This window comes from Anguilla rostrata, chromosome 3 (genome assembly GCF_018555375.3).
Source record: "Anguilla rostrata isolate EN2019 chromosome 3, ASM1855537v3, whole genome shotgun sequence".
Lineage (NCBI taxonomy): Eukaryota > Metazoa > Chordata > Actinopteri > Anguilliformes > Anguillidae > Anguilla > Anguilla rostrata.
The window spans coordinates 31,988,732-32,008,302 of record NC_057935.1 but is presented as its reverse complement, the minus strand read 5'-3'; the positions used below and the strand labels follow the sequence as shown (position 1 = coordinate 32,008,302).

At 46.3% G+C, this 19,571-nt stretch overlaps 1 long non-coding RNA gene across 1 annotated transcript; it reads right to left on the bottom strand.

Annotated features, from left to right (window-relative positions):
* Positions 1-15,547: 15,547 nt before the first annotated feature.
* Positions 15,548-19,298, bottom strand: LOC135250639 (uncharacterized). Its single transcript, XR_010328969.1, has 5 exons — positions 19,044-19,298; positions 18,406-18,901; positions 18,210-18,269; positions 18,032-18,111; positions 15,548-17,922 (listed from the first exon to the last, which is right to left on the bottom strand). It is a non-coding gene; the product is annotated as an uncharacterized LOC135250639 (long non-coding RNA).
* Positions 19,299-19,571: the final 273 nt, after the last annotated feature.

Here is a 19,571-nt window from a genome sequence, read left to right as displayed (position 1 = left end):
TGACTGGTTCCGTAACCCGCACTTCCGTGCTATTTTATTATCAGACACGGTTTTACAGACACTTTCCCCAACTCTGGGTAGCACAGTTCCGTAGCCGTCTGGTCATTGGCGATTCCCCTCCTCCGGCTTCCGGTCTGGCTTTTAAAAACCCCAGGCTCACTGTTGAAAGCAATCAGAGGCAATCAGCGCAATAAAACAATTAACAATTATCGGCGCTGATTACCTCCAGCTGACAGTTGTGGCGAAGGATCCGAGAGCCGCTCCTCTCACACTCTCTCTCTCTGCAGCCGACGCTCAAACCACGCCCACCCCACCACATACCCCCACCGCCCGACTTAGGCCGGGGAGCCATCCGGCCGATGACCAACCCCCCCCCTCTCCCCCCCCTCCTCCTCCTGGGGGCGAGAGAGGAAGTCCGCCACGACCATCCGTGCACCCGGTCTATGAATCACATTGAAGTTAAAAGGCTGCAAAGCCAGATACCACCGAGTGATCCGGGCGTTGGTATCCTTCATGCGGTGGAGCCATTGGAGGGGGGCATGGTCCGAACAGAGGGTGAATGGGCGACCCAGAAGGTAATAACGGAGGGCTCCGACCGCCCACCGAATGGCGAGGCACTCTTTCTCCACCGTGCTGTACTTCGCCTCCCGTTGTGACAGTTTCCGGCTAATGTACAGCACGGGGCGGTCGACTCCCTCCACCTGCTGGGTCAAAACAGCCCCCAGCCCTCTGTCCGACGCGTCGGTCTGCAAAACAAAGGGGAGAGAGAAGTTAGGTGTGAACAAGAGCGGCTCCCCACAGAGAGCTTCTTTTACCCTCTCAAACGCCCGCTGGCACGGTTCCGTCCACTGGACCGGATCTGAGGCACCTTTTCGGGTTAAGTCAGTTAGGGGGCTGGTTAGCTCTGAAAACGCCAGGATGAACCTCCTGTAATAGCCGGCCAGCCCCAAGAACCTCCTTACCTCTTTTTTTGACTTGGGTCGGGGACAGGCTGCAATCGCAGCGGTTTTGTCCACTAGAGGCCGCACCTGTCCACTTCCCAAGTGGTACCCAAATACCGTACCTCCGCTCGGCCAATAGCACACTTCTTTGGGTTAGCCGTGAGCCCTGCCTGCCTTAATGACTCGAGCACTGCCCCCACATGCTGCAAATGCTGCTCCCAGCTGTTGCTATGGATGATGACATCATCCAGATAGGCAGCAGCATAACCAGCATGCGGACGCAATACCCGATCCATTAGGCGCTGGAAGGTGGCAGGGGCCCCGAATAACCCAAACGGAAGTGTCCTGAATTGGTACAAACCATCCGGAGCGGAGAAAGCCGTTTTTTCCTTAGATTTGGCAGATAAGGGAATCTGCCAGTAACCCTTGGTTAAATCCAGCGTCGAAAAAAATCGAGCCGTGCCAAGCCGATCCAAGAGCTCGTCGACCCGAGGCATTGGATAAGCATCAAACCGTGACACTTCATTTACCTTTCTATAATCCACACAGAAGCGAATAGACCCATCAGGCTTACCTACCAGCACGATGGGGCTACTCCAGGGACTGTGGGATTCCTCTATTACCCCCAGCTCTAGCATTGCCTTTATCTCTGCCTGAACCAATTTCTTTTTGTGTTCCGGCAATCTATAGGGGCGGGTCCGCACCGTCACCCCCGGGGAAGTCTCTATATGGTGGTGTATGAGGTGCGTGCGTCCTGGTATGGGAGAAAACACATCAGCAAAACGCTTTTGCAACAAGGCAAGGTCTGTTCTCTGATTCGGTGAGAGATGGTCATCTGAAAGGGTTGAGATCTGATTGGATGAATTTGGTACCTCCGGACCCAGCTCATCTCTCTCCTTATCCACCGTAACCAGAGAGACAGCCACTACCTCCTTCCACGCTTTCAGGAGATTGAGGTGATAAATCTGCTTTGCCCCCTCTCTATCAGTACGCTCTACCTCATAGTCAACCTCCCCACTCGCCGTGTGACCGTAAAGGGCCCTTGCCACTTGGCGAGTAATTTAGAACTAGAGGTAGGGAGTAACACAAGAACTTTATCTCCCGGTGAAAATTGCCGTAGTTTAGCTCCTCTGTTATAGTGCTGTTGCTGACGTGCCTGCGCCTCGAGCAAATTCTCCCGTGACAACTTACCCAGTGTATGGAGTTTTGCTCGCAGGTCCAGCACGTATTGTAATTCATTTTTACTAGGACTCGGACCCTCCTCCCAGTTTTCTTTAACTAGGTCCAATATCCCCCGGGGTTTCCTACCGAACAGTAGTTCAAAGGGAGAAAATCCCGTGGAGGCCTGGGGAACCTCCCGCACTGCAAACACCAGAGGAGATAACCACTTATCCCAATTACGGCTATCCTCATGAACGAACTTCCGGATCATAGACTTCAACGTTCTATTAAACCGCTCAACCAGCCCATCCGTTTGGGGATGGTACACGCTAGTTCTAATAGAACGAATGCCCAATAACCCGTACAGTTCGCGTAGTGTGCGTGACATAAACTGGGTGCCCTGGTCAGTCAGAATCTCTTTCGGGATTCCGACTCGGGAGATTATTTGAAACAATGCCTGCGCAACACTTTTTGCCGAAATGCTGCGCAAAGGAACTGCTTCGGGATACCTTGTCGCATAATCCACCAGAACTAACACGAAACGGTATCCCTGCGTGCTCCGATCAAACGGTCCGATGAGGTCCATCCCCACTCTCTCAAAAGGGACCTCCATTAGCGGAAGGGGGCGCAACGGCGCTTTTGGTATAGCCGGGGAATTTACGAGTTGGCATTCAGGGCACGACGCACACCACCGACGCACGTCGGCCCAAATCCCGGCCAATAGAAGCGGGCCATTATCCGGTTCAGTGTTTTCTCATACCCTAAATGACCAGCCATGGGGTTAAAATGAGCCGTCTGAAAAACCATTTCCCGAGAGCTTTTAGGCACCAGCAATTGGGTGATTTCCTCGTTAGTCTGAGTGTCACGACACACTCTGTATAACCTATCCCGAATTATTACAAAATACGGGTGAGTGAGTGTTGCATCAGGGCGCACCTGTTGACCATCAATGGACATCACGCGGTCAAAGGCAAAGCGTAGGGTGTCATCACGAGACTGCTCGAGTGGGAAATCCTCCATGGGGCGAAACACCGGTACCTGCGGAGTCTCCCCCGGAGGCTCCACTGATGCCGGCTCCCCCTCTGCCGCGTCGGACGACCCCGCGTCACCGCTGACAGCAGCACACACATCACACAGCCCTACCCGTCGTGAACGCACCCCCCTACCTTACCAGCTGCCTGGCGAAACCCCGGCCAATCAGTGCCTAAAATCAGAGGGTGCGAGAGGCGGGAGCTAACCGCAGCCTTTATTTTATGTTTTTTCCCTTGACACCGAATTTCCACTGAGACGATAGGGTACGCGTGTAAATCCCCATGCACACACCTTATAGATACCATTGATGCTTCTAACAACGCCTCGGGTCGAACCAGGCTTTGTCGAATCATGGTCTGCATAGCCCTGAGTCCAACAGCGCCTGGTGTTCACTCCCTTGAATCCTTACCGGAATACAGTACGCTCCGTCTGGGTCGGGAGCGGAGGTGGGCGGGCCGACAACACGAACCACCTGCCCCACCTCCATGAGCGGGCACTCGCGGCGCAGGTGACCCGGTTGTCCGCACCGCCAACACCCCGGTCCGGGCGTCTGAGGAGCTCTCTGTGGGTCGCACCCCGCCGCCACTGAGCCTGGGGCTGGGGAAACAGGAACAAAAGGGTTGTTACGGGAAAATGAGGGGGTTTGGGCACGGGGAAGGGAGGAAGAAAGGGGGGAAGGATGGGAACGAGGAAGGGCTCTCCTGCGCAGAGCCGGGTCTGCCCGTCCTTGCTGCTGCTGCTGCTGCTGCTGGTGCTGTGACTGGCCGCGGGGGTAGAGCGCCAGGTGGTCCTCCGCCAGGCTGACGGCGGCCGCCAACCCGGTCGGGCGATGGCACCTCACCCAATTCGCCGTCTCCCCCGGGAGGCCATCAATAAAACGTTCTAGGGTCACCAGCTCCACCACTCCGTCGGCTGACCGGAGTTCCGGTCGGAGCCACCGACGCGCCATGTCCAGCAGTCTCTGGGCGTAGGCGAACGGTCGGTCCGCTCCTGCCAGGGCCGTCTCCCTGAACCGTCGCCGGTGCTCTTCAGGGCTGTATCCCAGGCGGTCCAGGACCGCCTTCTTTAGGTTGGCGTAGACTGCCCGCGCTGGGGGGGGTAGGCTGTGTGCCGCTTGTTGTGCCTCCCCAGTTAAGAGGGGCAGGAGGCGAACGACCCACTCTTCCTCCGGCCATTTACTCGCCCTCGCTGCCACCTCAAACCCCTCGAGGAAAGCCTCCGCGTCGTCCTCCTGGGTCATTTTGGGCAGATGGAGAGCTACGGGGGGTCCGGTCTGTCGCTCTCGGGAGCTGGTTTCTCCCGCAGCCGCCAGCTGCAGTAGAGCCTGGGTTTGGAGGGAGGTCTGTGCCCGCAGAGCCTCCAGTTGTTCGGCGTGCATCGCCGCCTGCCTCTCCTGCATCGCCGCCATCCCCTCCAGCATCCTCGCCAGCGCTACCACCGGTTGTGCCGTTTCCCCTGGCTCCTGGCTGTGGTCCATGTTTGTCTCCTCGGTGTAATGTGTTTTACTATGCTGCTGCTCCCCGTACGGGCCACCACTGTGGCAAGTGAGTGCCACCCCTCTCCGATAAAACACACTCACGGGAGACTGACTGGTTCCGTAACCCGCACTTCCGTGCTATTTTATTATCAGACACGGTTTTACAGACACTTTCCCCAACTCTGGGTAGCACAGTTCCGTAGCCGTCTGGTCATTGGCGATTCCCCTCCTCCGGCTTCCGGTCTGGCTTTTAAAAACCCCAGGCTCACTGTTGAAAGCAATCAGAGGCAATCAGCGCAATAAAACAATTAACAATTATCGGCGCTGATTACCTCCAGCTGACAGTTGTGGCGAAGGATCCGAGAGCCGCTCCTCTCACACTCTCTCTCTCTGCAGCCGACGCTCAAACCACGCCCACCCCACCACACCACCATACCAAGGAACCCACGCAACTCCCTGCGGTTTGTCGGAACAGGGAACTGACAAATGGCCTCGATCTTTGCTCCCAGAGGATGGACCTGCCCCCTCCCCACAATTTTACCAAGATAAGTGACGGTGGCTTTACCAAAATCACACTTCGCAAGATTAATGGTGAGGGAAGCAGCAGATAGGCGATCAAAGAGGTCCTGAGTCTGACAAAGATGTTCTGACCATGATGAGCTGTACACAATTACATCATCAAGGTAGGCTTCACAACCATGAAGACCTGACAAAACATGATTGACCAAACGCTGAAATGTGGCAGGTGCGTTTCGCATCCCAAAAGGCATGACTTTATACTGCAGAAAATGATTAGGCGTCACAAATGCAGAGATCTCTTTAGCACGGGCCGACAGGGGGACTTGCCAATATCCCTTTAGTAGATCGAATTTACTAACAAATATGGCAGAACCCACTCGGTCAACACAATCATCCATCCGCGGTAGGGGATAACAATCAGGTTTGGTCACCGAATTAACACGACGATAATCAGTACAAAAACGGTAAGACCCATCGGGTTTCTTTACAAGCAGACAGGGAGAACTCCAAGCACTAGAACTCGGTTCAGCCAAATCATGCTTAAGCAAATAGTCAACCTCATTGCGCAACAGCTGCTGTTTAATAGGGTTCACCCTATACGCATGTTGTTTAATGGGCAAGTTACATCCTACTTCTATGTCATGCTCAATGACAGTGGTGCGACTGGGCACGTCTTGGAAAAGGCAGGGATACGACTCAACCAAGTGAATGATGTCGTCTCGCTCCTCACTTGACAGATGAGGTAGATTATCTGAGAGGGCAACAAGCATTTCAGAATTTGTTAAACGGCCTTCAACAACACATCGTGAGGGAACAACAACTTCCTCCGCTCTCTCCCCCGAGAGTGGTGTAATTGTCCCTAGCATCCCTTCCGGGCACGAGGTAGTGACAGTTAGACAGACAGAGGAAGACGAAGGATGAGAAGGCGGAGTTGCAACATCGCCAGCAGCAGTTACCACCGAGGGCTTTGAGCTAGCGTGCAGTACCGGGTCAGGAGGACTCGAAGGTTGTCTTTCATAGTAGGGCTTGAGCATGTTAACGTGACAGACCTGCGTACGCCTCCGCCTATCAGGGGTAATGATCACATAGTCACGATCAGATAGCCGCCGTTCTATCACATAAGGCCCACTAAACCGAGCCTGCAGGGCCGAACCAATGATGGGCAACAAAACCAGAACTTTATCACCAGGTTCGAACCGTCTGCTTTCCGCTTTGCGATCGTACCAGGATTTCATTTTTCCTTGTGCGATTTTCAAATTCTGCTCCGCTAACTCACAGGCTCTGTGTAGTCTGGAGCGGAACTCACTCACATAATTCAGCAGGTTATGCTGAGGGCTGTCTTTTACCCAATTTTCCTTTAATAAGGTCAAAGGACCACGTATTGTATGACCGAACACTAGATCAGCAGGACTGAAACCTAAAGACTCCTGTACTGCCTCTCTAGATGCAAAGAGCAGCCACGGAACACCTTCCTCCCAATCCTTACCCAGCTCAAGACAATAAATGCGCAACATCGATTTAAGGGTCTGATGGAACCGTTCCAAGGCCCCCTGACTCTCTGGATGATAAGCGCTTGAAACATTGTGCCTAATCTGGAGCTGCTGAAGGATCTGTGTGAATATGCGCGACATAAAATTCGAACCTTGATCACTTTGAATGATCTTTGGAAGCCCGAACACAGAGAAAAACTTGGTTAGCCCACGCACAACTGTTTTAGCAGTAATGTTCCGTAAAGGAACAGCCTCGGGGAACCGAGTAGCAGCGCACATGATTGTTAACAGGTATTGGTGTCCATGTCGTGACCTAGGGAGTGGCCCTACAATGTCGATGAGGACGTGCTCAAAAGGTTCACAAATGACTGGTATCGGATAAAGTGGAGCAGGCGAAATTGTCTGGTTCGGTTTTCCACCTACTTGACAGACATGGCAGGATTTACAAAACTGGGATACATCCTGCTTCAACCCAGGCCAAAAGAAATGTTGGAGAATGCGACTATAGGTCTTGTTTACCCCCAGATGCCCAGCTAGACCATCATGTGCCACACTCAAAATCTGTGGTCTATAACCCACAGGAATGACAATTTGGGAAACGACATCCCACTCATCTGAACTAGTGCGTGGCCTCCATTTCCTCATCAAGATGCCATCTTTCAAAAAGTAACCCTGAGTAATTGCATCAATGTCCTGATCAGTATGGACGGTCTCATACAGAGAAGTAAGCGAGGGATCAGCGCTTTGGGCAGAAATGAGAGTTTCACGGGCTAAGGGCACCTCACTGATTTTTACACTCTCCACCTCCACCGTTGGCAATGTCACAGGAGCAGATAACGGAGCTGTGGGAGACACAGACATGTCAGGGCACATGAAAAAAGTATGGCTCAGATCAACTTCTGTATCCTCACTCTTAACACTGGACTGTAGTTGTTTCGCCATAGAGCGAGTTAGCACACAGGTAGGAAAGACTTCCGGATACATTTGGGCACATTCATCAGGACCTTCAGGCACCAGGGGCACAGGGACAACCTCAGGTGGTGTTGAAGAGTGCCCCCACACATTTCCCCCGGCCAAATCATTACCCAGGAGGAATGTAATGCTGGTAGGTTTTTACGCACCCCCACAACAACACTTTCAGTGATTAGGTCAGAGATGAGATGGATTCTATGTAAAGGAACATCAACAAAACCCATCTCCAACCCTCGCACCAGTACATGCGTGCCAGTGGACGTTTTCTCAGAAAGTGACACGGGAGCAGCCCAGTCCTTCTTGTTGGATGGTGTGCTTCACACCATCCAACAAGAAGGACTGGGCTGCTCCCGTGTCACGGAGAATGCGCACTGGCATGTTTTCCTGCAGACCTGACAATGATACATAGCCATCCGTGATAAATGGTGCATACTCCGTTTGAGTGTCACAATGCTCATAATTACGAGTCTGAGAATCTTGATCCTTAAAAAACTCAGTGTTTGACCCGACCATGTCGAAAGGAGACTGAGAGGAAACAACCAAACCCATAGGTTTAACATCTTTCTTCCTCTTTTTAAGGATAAAACAATCTGCAATCAGATGTCCTGTCTTTTTGGAGTATTTACAGAATAAATCTGTCGTATCGGGAGTAGAACTGTCACTTTTAACAGCCACAGTAGCCTCCGCAGGACGAACCTCAGAACGGGGAAAACGACCTCTGGGCTTATACTTATCATGGTGTCTCTTCTCACTAAATGTGACCTTATGAGTCAAGATAAACTCATCAGCTAGCACAGCAGCATCAGAGAGCTTCAATACTTTGTGCTCATGCAAATGGGTGGCTACAACATCAGGCACACAGTTTTTGAACTCCTCTATGAGGATCAGCTCACGAAGTTGATTTTTTGTTTCTACCTTTTGAGAAGTACACCACCGATCAAACAAGATCTCCTTCTCACGGGCGAAATCTACATAGGTATGTTTATCTTGTTTCTTACAGTTCCTGAAGCGCTGCCGATAGGCTTCCGGCACTAGCTCATAAGCACGCAGTATTGCACGTTTAACCAACTCATAATCCCGACTTTCATCGGATGGCAAAGAAGCATAAGTACTCTGGGTCTTCCCAGTTAGCACACATTGCAACATAAGAGTCCACACGTTATTAGGCCATTTCAAAGAGGTGGCCACACGCTCAAAATGAGAGAAATACGTCTCTACGTCTTTTTCAAAGAATGGAGGTACCATTTTAATGTGTCTGCCCACATCAAAAACAGGAGGAGAGGCTGGAAGTGAGGAATTTAGTCTCAAGGTTTCTAGGTCTAATTTTTTCGCCTCAATTTCCAGCTTTTTTGATTCAATTTCTAATTTCTTGGACTCAATATCAAGCCGTTTAAGCCTCTCCAGTCTTAACGACTCATCACTGACCCCTGTGGGTTGAAAGAGAGATTCAGTCTCAAACTCCTCCTCCTCCACCTTCTCAGCCATGTTTGAAAGTTCTGGGAGAATGTTTAAATCAATGAGAATAGCTTTTACCGAAGCTTTAACGTTTTCCTTAATACGCTTCTCACCGGCAGTAACTTCAATATTATAATGATGTGCAAGTACCAACAACTCGTCTTTAGTTAAATACTCAAGTGCCTCCTCTGAAGGAGCCTCAATAAATTCATTAACTCTGGACATGTTCAGTTAATTAAACAGACGGGTTAAACAAACGGAATGCAATGGCACTGTCTGCAGGGGATTAACACACCACGAAAACAAAATGCGAAACTCAGCACGTAAGGAAATTAGTAACACCGTGATCACAGACAGAACCAGCGGCATTAACAAGTTCTGACACCACAGAACAATCGTGACTTAAGGAATAACCTACCGTCACTCAAATCCATAAACAAAACGCCGGATCAGGCGAATGTTTATTGATAGTAGCCTAGAAGTGGCAAATACTAATGACAACAATGTAGCACGCACGAAAACACGGAAGTAGCAAACAAATTCGTCAATACAGGCGTCACTATAGCTCACGGAAACTTTAGGTATTCAGATCAACCCCAAAGCCTTAAAGAGCCAGTAATCGCCCAGCACAACCGCAACTTGACGTAAGGGAGTTTTGCTACCTATCCGATTACAAGTGCGAGTTCATCCACCACAAGAACTGCTATAATACTAAACGCAGCAATTAATGAGCTACCTTATTGAACCCCAAGTCTACCAAATGCCGTAATTAGAAAAAAAAAAAAAACGACACAATTATTAACTCTTCGTGATAATTACCGAACTAAATCCCGTTCCTCTCAGCGGACATAACACCCAAATAAACAGACAGAAAGCAATAATTATCAAACGAAGTGGAGAGTATGCCACCCAAGGACAACGTAGACCTGCGTGAAATCGCTCAACCTCCTATTCTACAACATACACCAGTCTCATTTCTCTCTAGTCTTCAATAGCTTACCGGACTCGGAGCATATTAAACGTTGAACTCGTGAGTGCAAATGGGGAACCCTCAAGAACCCACACTCCGAAACGAACCCCCACCGGGACGCTATCAAAAACAAAAAAGATAAAACAAGAAAATGACAAACAACTTTCTAAATCGGGCGAGTACACGCAGGCCACACACTCGGATGCAAATACTCACCACCACCGAGAACCGAAGAGAGGGAGGGCAATCACATACTAGAACAGTGTTGACATGTGACTGATTCTCTAGACTAGCCTACTACCAAATACCAAGTCCAAATCCAAATATCCAGGGGTATAGAATAAAGACCCGGGTTCAGATCCCGGATGAGCCCCCAATTATGTTACGGCTAGCCACAGGCAAACCACAACATAAAATGGAGTCTAACAAGAGAGATTCAACAATAATGATTTAATCCAGAATTTAGACAAATTTCACAATGCACTTGAAGATAACTGCAAGTATCCACATCTCAGTACAACAATGAATTAATTTAATATAATGGTAAATGATGAGGTAGCAAACAGATGGGGTGATCCTCCAGGCCCGTCTGTGTAGAGGACCCAGCAGGATCACGGGGCTGTAGTATATATATCCTAGTCTATCAGGTGCAATCTACTTGTCACAGGTGTAGCTCTTCCCACTGCCAATCACCAATTAAGCAATCTGAGAGCTACAGAGAGCCAGAGAGAGAGAGAGAGAGAGAGAGAGAGAGAGAGACGCGCCCCCCCACATACACCAAGACATAGGGGCGCACATAACATGAGCCTAACCGCGAAATACATTTTTTGACGCCACATTACACCAAATTCGATAGCGTGATCTACTGTGGCATAGTACAGTGAAAATTGTTGCAAAGGAATGAGACTATTAATCGAAAGGATGTCATTGTTGTGAGGGGCAGATAAGTCCATTATTAAGCGTTTTTTTCCGGAGTATTTACGCTTGGCCACGCCTATGGGATTGATACGATAAAGCAGAAATGGCGAGCTATCGAATGGACCGATCATATAGCCTTTCTCAGACTCTCGTGAGAGCAGTTCATCTACTATTCCTGGTTCCTGTAGAGCAGACCGAAGGTTAGGGCAAACATAGGATGCTTTAGGGAGAAAGGATAAACCAGCAAAAAACCTGTGAATCAACCCGGTTATCAAATAATTGACAAAACAATGGTTGGGATGCTACTTCAGAGCTTTGCCCAGCTCTGGAATGTTGACAGGCGTAGATGGCTTTAATGCTTTTTCTTGTTTACAAGGCGCATTCACCTGGGGCACACAGACTTGGGATGCCCGTCTCCGCAGTAGCTGCAAGCATGTATGAATTTACAGTTACGAAATGCGCAGAAATTTTCATTGAAATTATAGCACAGCAGGGTTTGAAGGGCAGTCTTCACAAGATTTCCCCACTACGCTCGTGTTTTATTTTAGGGACAGCGGGTTTGAACAGTGACGCCGCCTTGGGGCAGAAGCTGGTGGTGTGGGTAAATGAATCGCACACCATACAGGAGAGGGGGCGATGCCCCGTGAAATGCCTACTAGCTACTTGCCAATGCAACGTGCAGCACTTGCATGCAGGAGGAGCTGCCGAATGAGTAGAGGGAGGCTGTTTAAATAGACCGCTCTGTTAGTGAATGTACTGTGATAGGCGAAAACCACTCAGCTGAGCCATCGGCTGATTCGGCCGGAGCGCTTGACTCTCGTGACCTGCCAGAACTACGCAATGCTCCATTTTTGGTTAGGCTCACTATTGTGGTGCATTTCTTCTTCAGAAATTTTATTCCTTGTGATGAAAGTGTTTTTTGATGGTGGCCGCGGGAAGTTAAAGCGACAGAGTTTTGTTTTTTCTGCAGCTCTTTGAATGCCTTTTGCTGTGTTGTTGCACAGTAGAGACAATGTTATGCATTTCCTTATCATCAAGAGGTGGCATTTCACATGTCACATATTGATTAATAAATGCTACAACATCTGCATCATCAGCTTTATCAACTTGAGGTGCATTTTCAACCGAGAATAGACAATGAGTATTAGGTGAACCTCGTTGTTGAAATTCCACTCTGTAGAAGTAGTCAACAATTTTTCCAATTGGTTGAGCTGGTGACATGATGACATCTTTAAGGAAACAATGAAAGCGATAATCAAACATTCTGGCAGCTGTTACGGGATTCTTTCTCAAGAGATCACATCTCTCTGACTAGTCCAGATCATCAGCATTTATATGTTTTCCTTCTAGCTGGAGGAAAATTAGCAATGTCTCTTTCCATCGCATGTCAGAAAATGAACAAAACCATGTTGGGATTCCAAGCTGTCTGACCATAGCAAAAAGATCTTTCTGAACACTTTGCCAGAAAGCAGGTGTGCCTCTGATAGGTTTCATGAATTTGTATCCCTCGTCAAAATGGAGAATTCTTTGTAGTGAATCTTCGTTCATTAGCATGTCTGATGTAATTTTTCTGCCAGAGTCACATCCTTTTATAGATACATTTGAGACCACTTGGTTAATCTCAGATAAATATTGTGCATAAAAAATGTAGTCCAGGTTCTTTGCAAATCTTCCATCTGCATTGAGTATCCGGTTATTGAAATATCTACATATGGTTAACTTTTCTTCCCTAGTATCATTAAATGTACCGGTTCCTTTGGGGAAAAGAACAGGAAAGCATTTTGCTTCATTGCCTTCATTGGTTAATAATCTGACTGGGTTGTTGTCTTGTGCTGGGGCCAGAGACAAAATTCCATCAAAGTGCTGATCCATCACCTCTTGGACAATATCAACAGGTTGTAAACATGTATCATTGAACATTCCATGTTTCTGTGTTTTATGTATTGATTCATCAATGTGTTCATCATCTGGTGTTGTTTCAGTGGATTCTTCATCATTAGCGTTTTCTGGATTAATCCCAACACAGGTTTCATTGTCAAAAGACAGAGGTTCAGATGTGTGCTGATTTATGTCATCATTTTCATTGGGTTGTTGAATTTTGTTCAGTGGATTATCCATTCGTTGTTGAAGGTAATATCTTTATACCATGGGTTATGTTGTTTCAAATATGAGAGCTTTATGAATAGCAGCACTGTTTACATATTGATATTCATAGTGGCCTTTGTGTTAACTTTCTCTATAATTTCACACGGATCATGAAATCATCGTGCTCTGGTCTTGGAAGTACACTTGCAATCTGAGGGACATTAGATGGTACACACGTGACAGGTCCATGAACACCATTTTGTCCTCCTTTTGGTAAAGCAAGCATCTTCATAAAAGGAATGTTTATTGCAATCAAATGTTGTTCGAGCGAATTTAAGTTGTTCAGCTGTGGTGGAATGGGACTCAAAACCAAATTATTAGCAACACTTTCCGGAGGCATTCTTCCATCAAGAAGTTTTCTGTGACATGTGTAGCAAATCCACAGTGTACTATTAGGATCTGTGCAGTGTTCTACACAGGCGCTTTTGCATTTGTGAAGGTATGTTTCAGTAATGCATTTACTGGCCAATGAAGCTGTAGCATTGCCTTTTTTTCCATATGTGTCTTTTTTACATTGTATGACTTGTTGTTTAAACAATTGTCGATGGCATACGGAGCAGACATATTGGGGACCAGTGCTAACCTTGTTTTTGAATTCCTGAACAATGTAGTCCATTTGTTGTCTTTGTTTCTTTGATTCAATCCTTCTGGTAATATTACACTGTTTCAGATTTTCCTTGTGTTGTTGATCAGTAGCATATTTGTCTATGCTGTATTGTTTTGTACTTGCACGGTGTTGTTCATCAGTGGCATATTTGTCTATGCTGTATTGTTTTGTACTTGCACGGTGTTGGTCATGAGTGGCATATTTGTGTATACTGTATTGTTTTGTACTTGCACGGTGTTGGTCATGAGTGGCATATTTGTCTATGCTGTATTGTTTTGTACTTGCACGGTGTTGTTCATCAGTGGCATATTTGTCTATGCTGCACTTTTTCTTATTTGCACGATGTTGTTCATCAGTGGCATATTTCTGTGCACTGTATTGTTTCACATTTGCCTGGTGTTGGGCATCAATGGCATATTTCTGTGCACTGTACTGTTTCACATTTGTTCGGTGTTGGGCATTTGTTTATGCTGCGTTCTTTGATTGTTTTCTTGTAGTTTTCATCTTCATTGTATCTTTTAATTCCTCTTTTATTTTTTGCATCTTGGAATTGTTTGTTCATTTCATATTGCTTGTTTTTTCTGTCAAGCTCACGTCGACTTGAAGAAATGCTTATCTGATGTGACTGTGGACAGTCATTGGACTTCTTGCAGAGTTTAGTGCATAGATCAGAATTGTGTTGCTTAACGCATGTAACTACTTCATAATGAGATGCGTTGCAGTGTTTTAGGTATATAGCTGTGGGAATTGTCTTTCCATTTGCTGTGGAATACTTGAACCACTTGTTGCGACTGTATGTGAAAACATCAACTCCAAAGAGATCTGCAGCTGCTTGTATTTCCACCTCAGTTGCCCAAGTTTGAACATTACATTACATTACATTACAGGCATTTGGCAGACGCTCTTATCCAGAGCGACGTACAACAAAGTGTATAACCATAACCAGGAACAAGTATGACGAAACCCCTAGAGAGAAGTACCGGTCCAAGTGCAGGGAACAACCGCATAGTTCAACTTGGACCCTGAAGGTTAAACTGATTAACACTAAACAACGAGAACGGCAACAACGCAATCTATGGAAAAAATACAAGCAGTAGTTAAGACAGTTAATGCACCTAAGTCACCCACGAAACAGCTGCCTAGTTAGAACCCTAAGCTTACAGTCATTTACAGGGGGGTAGGGAGGGATGGGGAGAGGTGCAGCCTGAAGAGGTGAGTCTTCAGTCGTCGTTTGAAATGGGTCAGTGTCTCAGCTGTTCTGACCTCCACAGGGAGGTCATTCCACCATCGTGGGGCCAGAACAGACAGGAGACGTGTTCTGGAAGTGCAGGTGCGTAGAGGGGAAGGTGCTAGGCATCCTGAGGTAGCAGAACGGAGGGATCTGGCTGGCATGTAGGGTTTGAATATCTTGTGGAGGTATGCTGGGGCTGATCCCTTGACTGCCTGGTATGCTAGGACCAATGTTTTAAATTTGATGCGAGCTATAACAGGCAGCCAGTGGAGGGTAGTGAGCAGGGGAGTGACGTGGGAGTGTCTGGGGAGGTTGAAGACCAGACGAGCCGCAACATATTTCATGCGTGATGCTTTTACATAGTTTTCAACAGAAAAATATCCATGTCGGAGAATAGCAGCATATTGTAATGCGTTTGTTTCCATATGTTTAACCACAGCTAGTCGGATTTTTCTGTGATGACCTTCACTTCCACTAATGGAAAATGACAAAGCTCTGAAAAAGCAGTTACCATCACCTACAATAGCCTTTGTCTCACAAGGATCTTTCATTGGGACATTCATTGGAACTGGTTCTTGTGTATGAACGTATTCAGGTGAGTTGTGGATGATGTTAATTTTTGAACAAAGTGATTTTTTTTGCTGCATAGTGAAAGGGGAGAATGTGAGACATGGGCTTTCCATTTCATTGACAAAAACAACTTCATCTGCACTTGGATTTGGCATTGTTGGGTTGCTCTTAGACATGTTGTAATGTAATTGACATTGTTTTGACCTGCTCAAATGTATAAATGCAGTCCATTTATGTACCATCAGCCTTTGAAGTAGCTTTTGACAGCCCTTGCATACATCTAGGGAAGTCATTGTTATGGTATCAGTGGTATTACTGGCTTCATGTAGATTGTGGGATTTAGGACCTATATTTTGAATCTGGAGATTACTGGTGATAGCTGCAAGATCTGTTCTTTTGTGGCTTTCTTTGGCGTGCTTACATGTTGTTTCATTTGTTCTGGGTTATTATTATTTACATTACACGGTGAAACATTTTTTCCTGTGACATCTACAGGATTACTCTGCAACTGTCTCTTCCTTGTAACTTTCATCTTTATTGCACTGGTTTGAATTGGAGTGGCCTCTTTCTCTTTTTGACATGGTAGAGCTTGTTGTTCAACATGGTTTAGGCCTACATTGACCTCAGTTTGCTTATGTTTTTGTAGTTTTTGACGTTTGGCAGCTTGCCATAGAGGTTTTTGGTCTGCGTGTTTCACAATTACTTCTTGATGCAAAGATTGGAAGTTGTAATGTAATTGACATCGTTTTGACCTGCGCAAATGTACCAGCAGCGTTTGAAATGGCTTTTGACAGCTGTTGCATACATCTGGCAAAGTTATGGCTACGGTATCGCTGGTATTATTGCCTTCATCTAAATTGTGGGATTTTGGAGCATAATTTTGAATCTGCACATTACTGGTTGTAGCTGCAAGCTTTGTTCTTTTCTGGTTTTCTGTGGCCTGTGTACATATGGTTTTATTTGTTGTGGGAGAATCTGTTTCTGTGTTGTGTAAATCATTTCCAATGAGCTGAAACATTTGTGCTAAAGACCTAGGAGTCGTATACGTGCCAGTCTTATATGCATCCACCAAAACAATTGTTTTGTTAACATCAACATTAGAAACAGGAATGAGGCTTTCAAAATGATGGCCATTGTATGCCAACACCAATGGAACATCAGTATCTCTTGCATTTGCTGGATCTATTGCATCTGCAGATATTACATATATTGGACTATGAGGTTGAGCAGTTGTTGTTTTCCAAGGTGTGTTGAAAACAAGGATATCTTTCTTAGTAGTATGAGCACAACTAAGGATAGCCATATCACCAAAATAGTCAAGGTCATATTGGTTAGTTGTTTGCAAAGTTTGCCATGCTTCTCTCCACTGCTGTTCTGTATATATGTTTGGATAGTATGGAGATGCCTTAATTTTCTGTTCACCTACAGTATTCCAGACCTTTCTATAGTGCTCAGGCCTTTCTGGCAAATGTTCTGCAAAACATTGTCTTGCATTTATGTTATCAATAATGGATTCATACAAGCAATTACCATTGGGCTTGTTTGGATTGCCACTTCTAAGTTGGACACCATGCTGCTCTGCTATGCTAATTGCCGTCTCAAACATTGAGTTGCCTTCACCTATACCTCCTCTTATGTGGTTCATGGCCTTTTTTATGGCAAGTACTGCAGCTGGTCTGCTGTTTATTTCTTTTTGTTTGTTTTCAATATCACCATGAGCAACTGTCTGTAAGCACACTGTCTTGTTATGGTCTGAATCTCCCCCACTTGTGTCATGCACAGAAGGCATCCCCCCTTTGTTGTCCAGTGTATTTGGTGGCTTACTTGGCAATGATTTCACCCCATTTGGCTTACAAGTTATTGGCAATGTGTTGTCATCACACAGTTCTGCAATACTAAACTTACTGGGACATTCAAAAGTGCGCTGGAAGGGAACACAGAAATTACTTACCATCACCCACCTATATACCCCATTTATGTGTTGTGTATCCTGAAGCCCTTTGCCTACTTCTGAAGGCATGTGACCCCCTTCCCCCTGACCAACAACACTTCCTTCATCCCTAGCAAACTTCTGTTTCTGTACTATTTGACAAGCCAACTCCTGTTTCAGTCCTCTCTCAGTAGGCAACTCCTGCTTCTGTTCTGTCTGTGTAACACTGGTGTGTATGTTTCCCATCTTTCTCCTCCTTACTACCTTATCCCTAACATCTTCCTGTTCTACAACTTCTTTGACCCTGTCAACTACTACCAAAGGCCTATGACCCACATGACCTGAACCAGCACCACTTAGCTTTTTGATGTGCAGGGATTTCTTCTCAGCCACAGACTGGGGTGCTGGGTCATGGACAGGCTTGGCGTTCTGGCGGTAGGCCGAAGGGTAACATAGGACGTATGTGTCAAAGATGTGTTCCATCCTATCCCCGCTGAGAATTCGCTGTAAACACAAGTTGATGTTAGGAGTTAATTACGTTGAATACTTACAGAATACTTTTTTGAAAACGTAATTGAACAGTTGTACAGTGTATACATCAACAGAAACGTACTTGCTGTATGTCAACAAACAGTCCTTTGGCAGCATGCTGACGTATACAATGACGCCGATCCCGAACCTGCATCCTCACATCTAGAAACAAGCACAAACAACATGACTTAAATGAAATATGGGTCTCCAACGTAACAGTAACACATCGGGACGCAGACACATTGGCATGCAAGAATTACCTGGAACAGTAGGCAGCAGGTGTGTCCATTGGTCATGGTCGACATACTTCATTTTAACAGCTGCACAAAAGAACATACAGATGTATGGATTTAGAAAAACAAAAAAAACAAAAAAAAAGCAGAGACAGAACATTGTTCAAATATTGGACACCACTAACAATGGACAATTTTATGTAACACACAGAGCAGTTATTACCTGGAAAGGGCTGATAGGATGTTGCTGAGCGCTGAGATGGAGCAACACACTGTGGCTGTGATGAAGTACCATGCTCCTTCTTATTTTTGTGGAAGCATCGTTTGAGTGTAGGATGCACTCTAAGTGGCACAGGATTGACAGGGATGTGCAGGATGCTGTATGAAGTGTTCCAAATGAAGTCCGCAAGGAGAGGCATACCTTTGTCATCACTTACGTGTATCAAATCCTGACACCACAGATGCCTTAAACAAAAAGTAATGACAATAATAATTAAGTCCCAGAGAAACATGCATAAGAATGTACTATGTACTCCAAGAACAGTGATGTTGTAACCACAACTTCTTGGAACATACCTTTTCGATGGCTGGAAAACATTGTTTGTTGAGAAGTACCGCACTCCCATCTTTGCTGCAACTCGGTGATATTCCTGCTTTAGCAGAAGCTGGTATTCCAGTGTTGCATGTACATGTCGTATGGGGAAATCCACCACAAACACCTACAAATAACAAATTCCTATTAGCATTAAAACAAAACCTACATAATTTCTGTGACTATTACTAGTCCCTTTGTGAACACATAACATTTCACTGAAGGACATTATTGCCTTTGTCTGAGTGTGTTTATGATTTCACACATACCTTGTTTTGCCAGTGTTGCAATGCAACACTGAGGAGAGTCCCAAAGGCCCTGGCAGCCTCCTCAATAGTGCGACTTGAGGTCATGTTGTTCCCCGGAGCAAGTAGGCACACTGCATCCGGAGTACGTGGAGTATCACCAAGATGGGAGATCTCCAAACGCAACGCTGTTGCATCTCCTCCAGGTGTGGCCATAAAACAAAGGACAGCCGACCCTCTGGCATGTTCACAACTCCATCAGCAAAAGATCTGAGATGTGAATCGCCAACAACAAACACAAACTACATAAAGAAAACACAAATCAAACATGTTACTACATAAGGGAAAAGACAAATCAAACATGTTAATAAACAGTGGTCTAAAATAGCTAGGGGTCCAGAAACAAATCCAAAATCTGTCCAAAAAGGAATAAATGCCTTTAGTCCATTGTAAAGCATATACATGAGCCCCTTATGAAGGTTTAAGATGAAACATTGATATCAGATTTAAACACAATGCACAAATATTGTCACACAATGCTGCACAGTACCT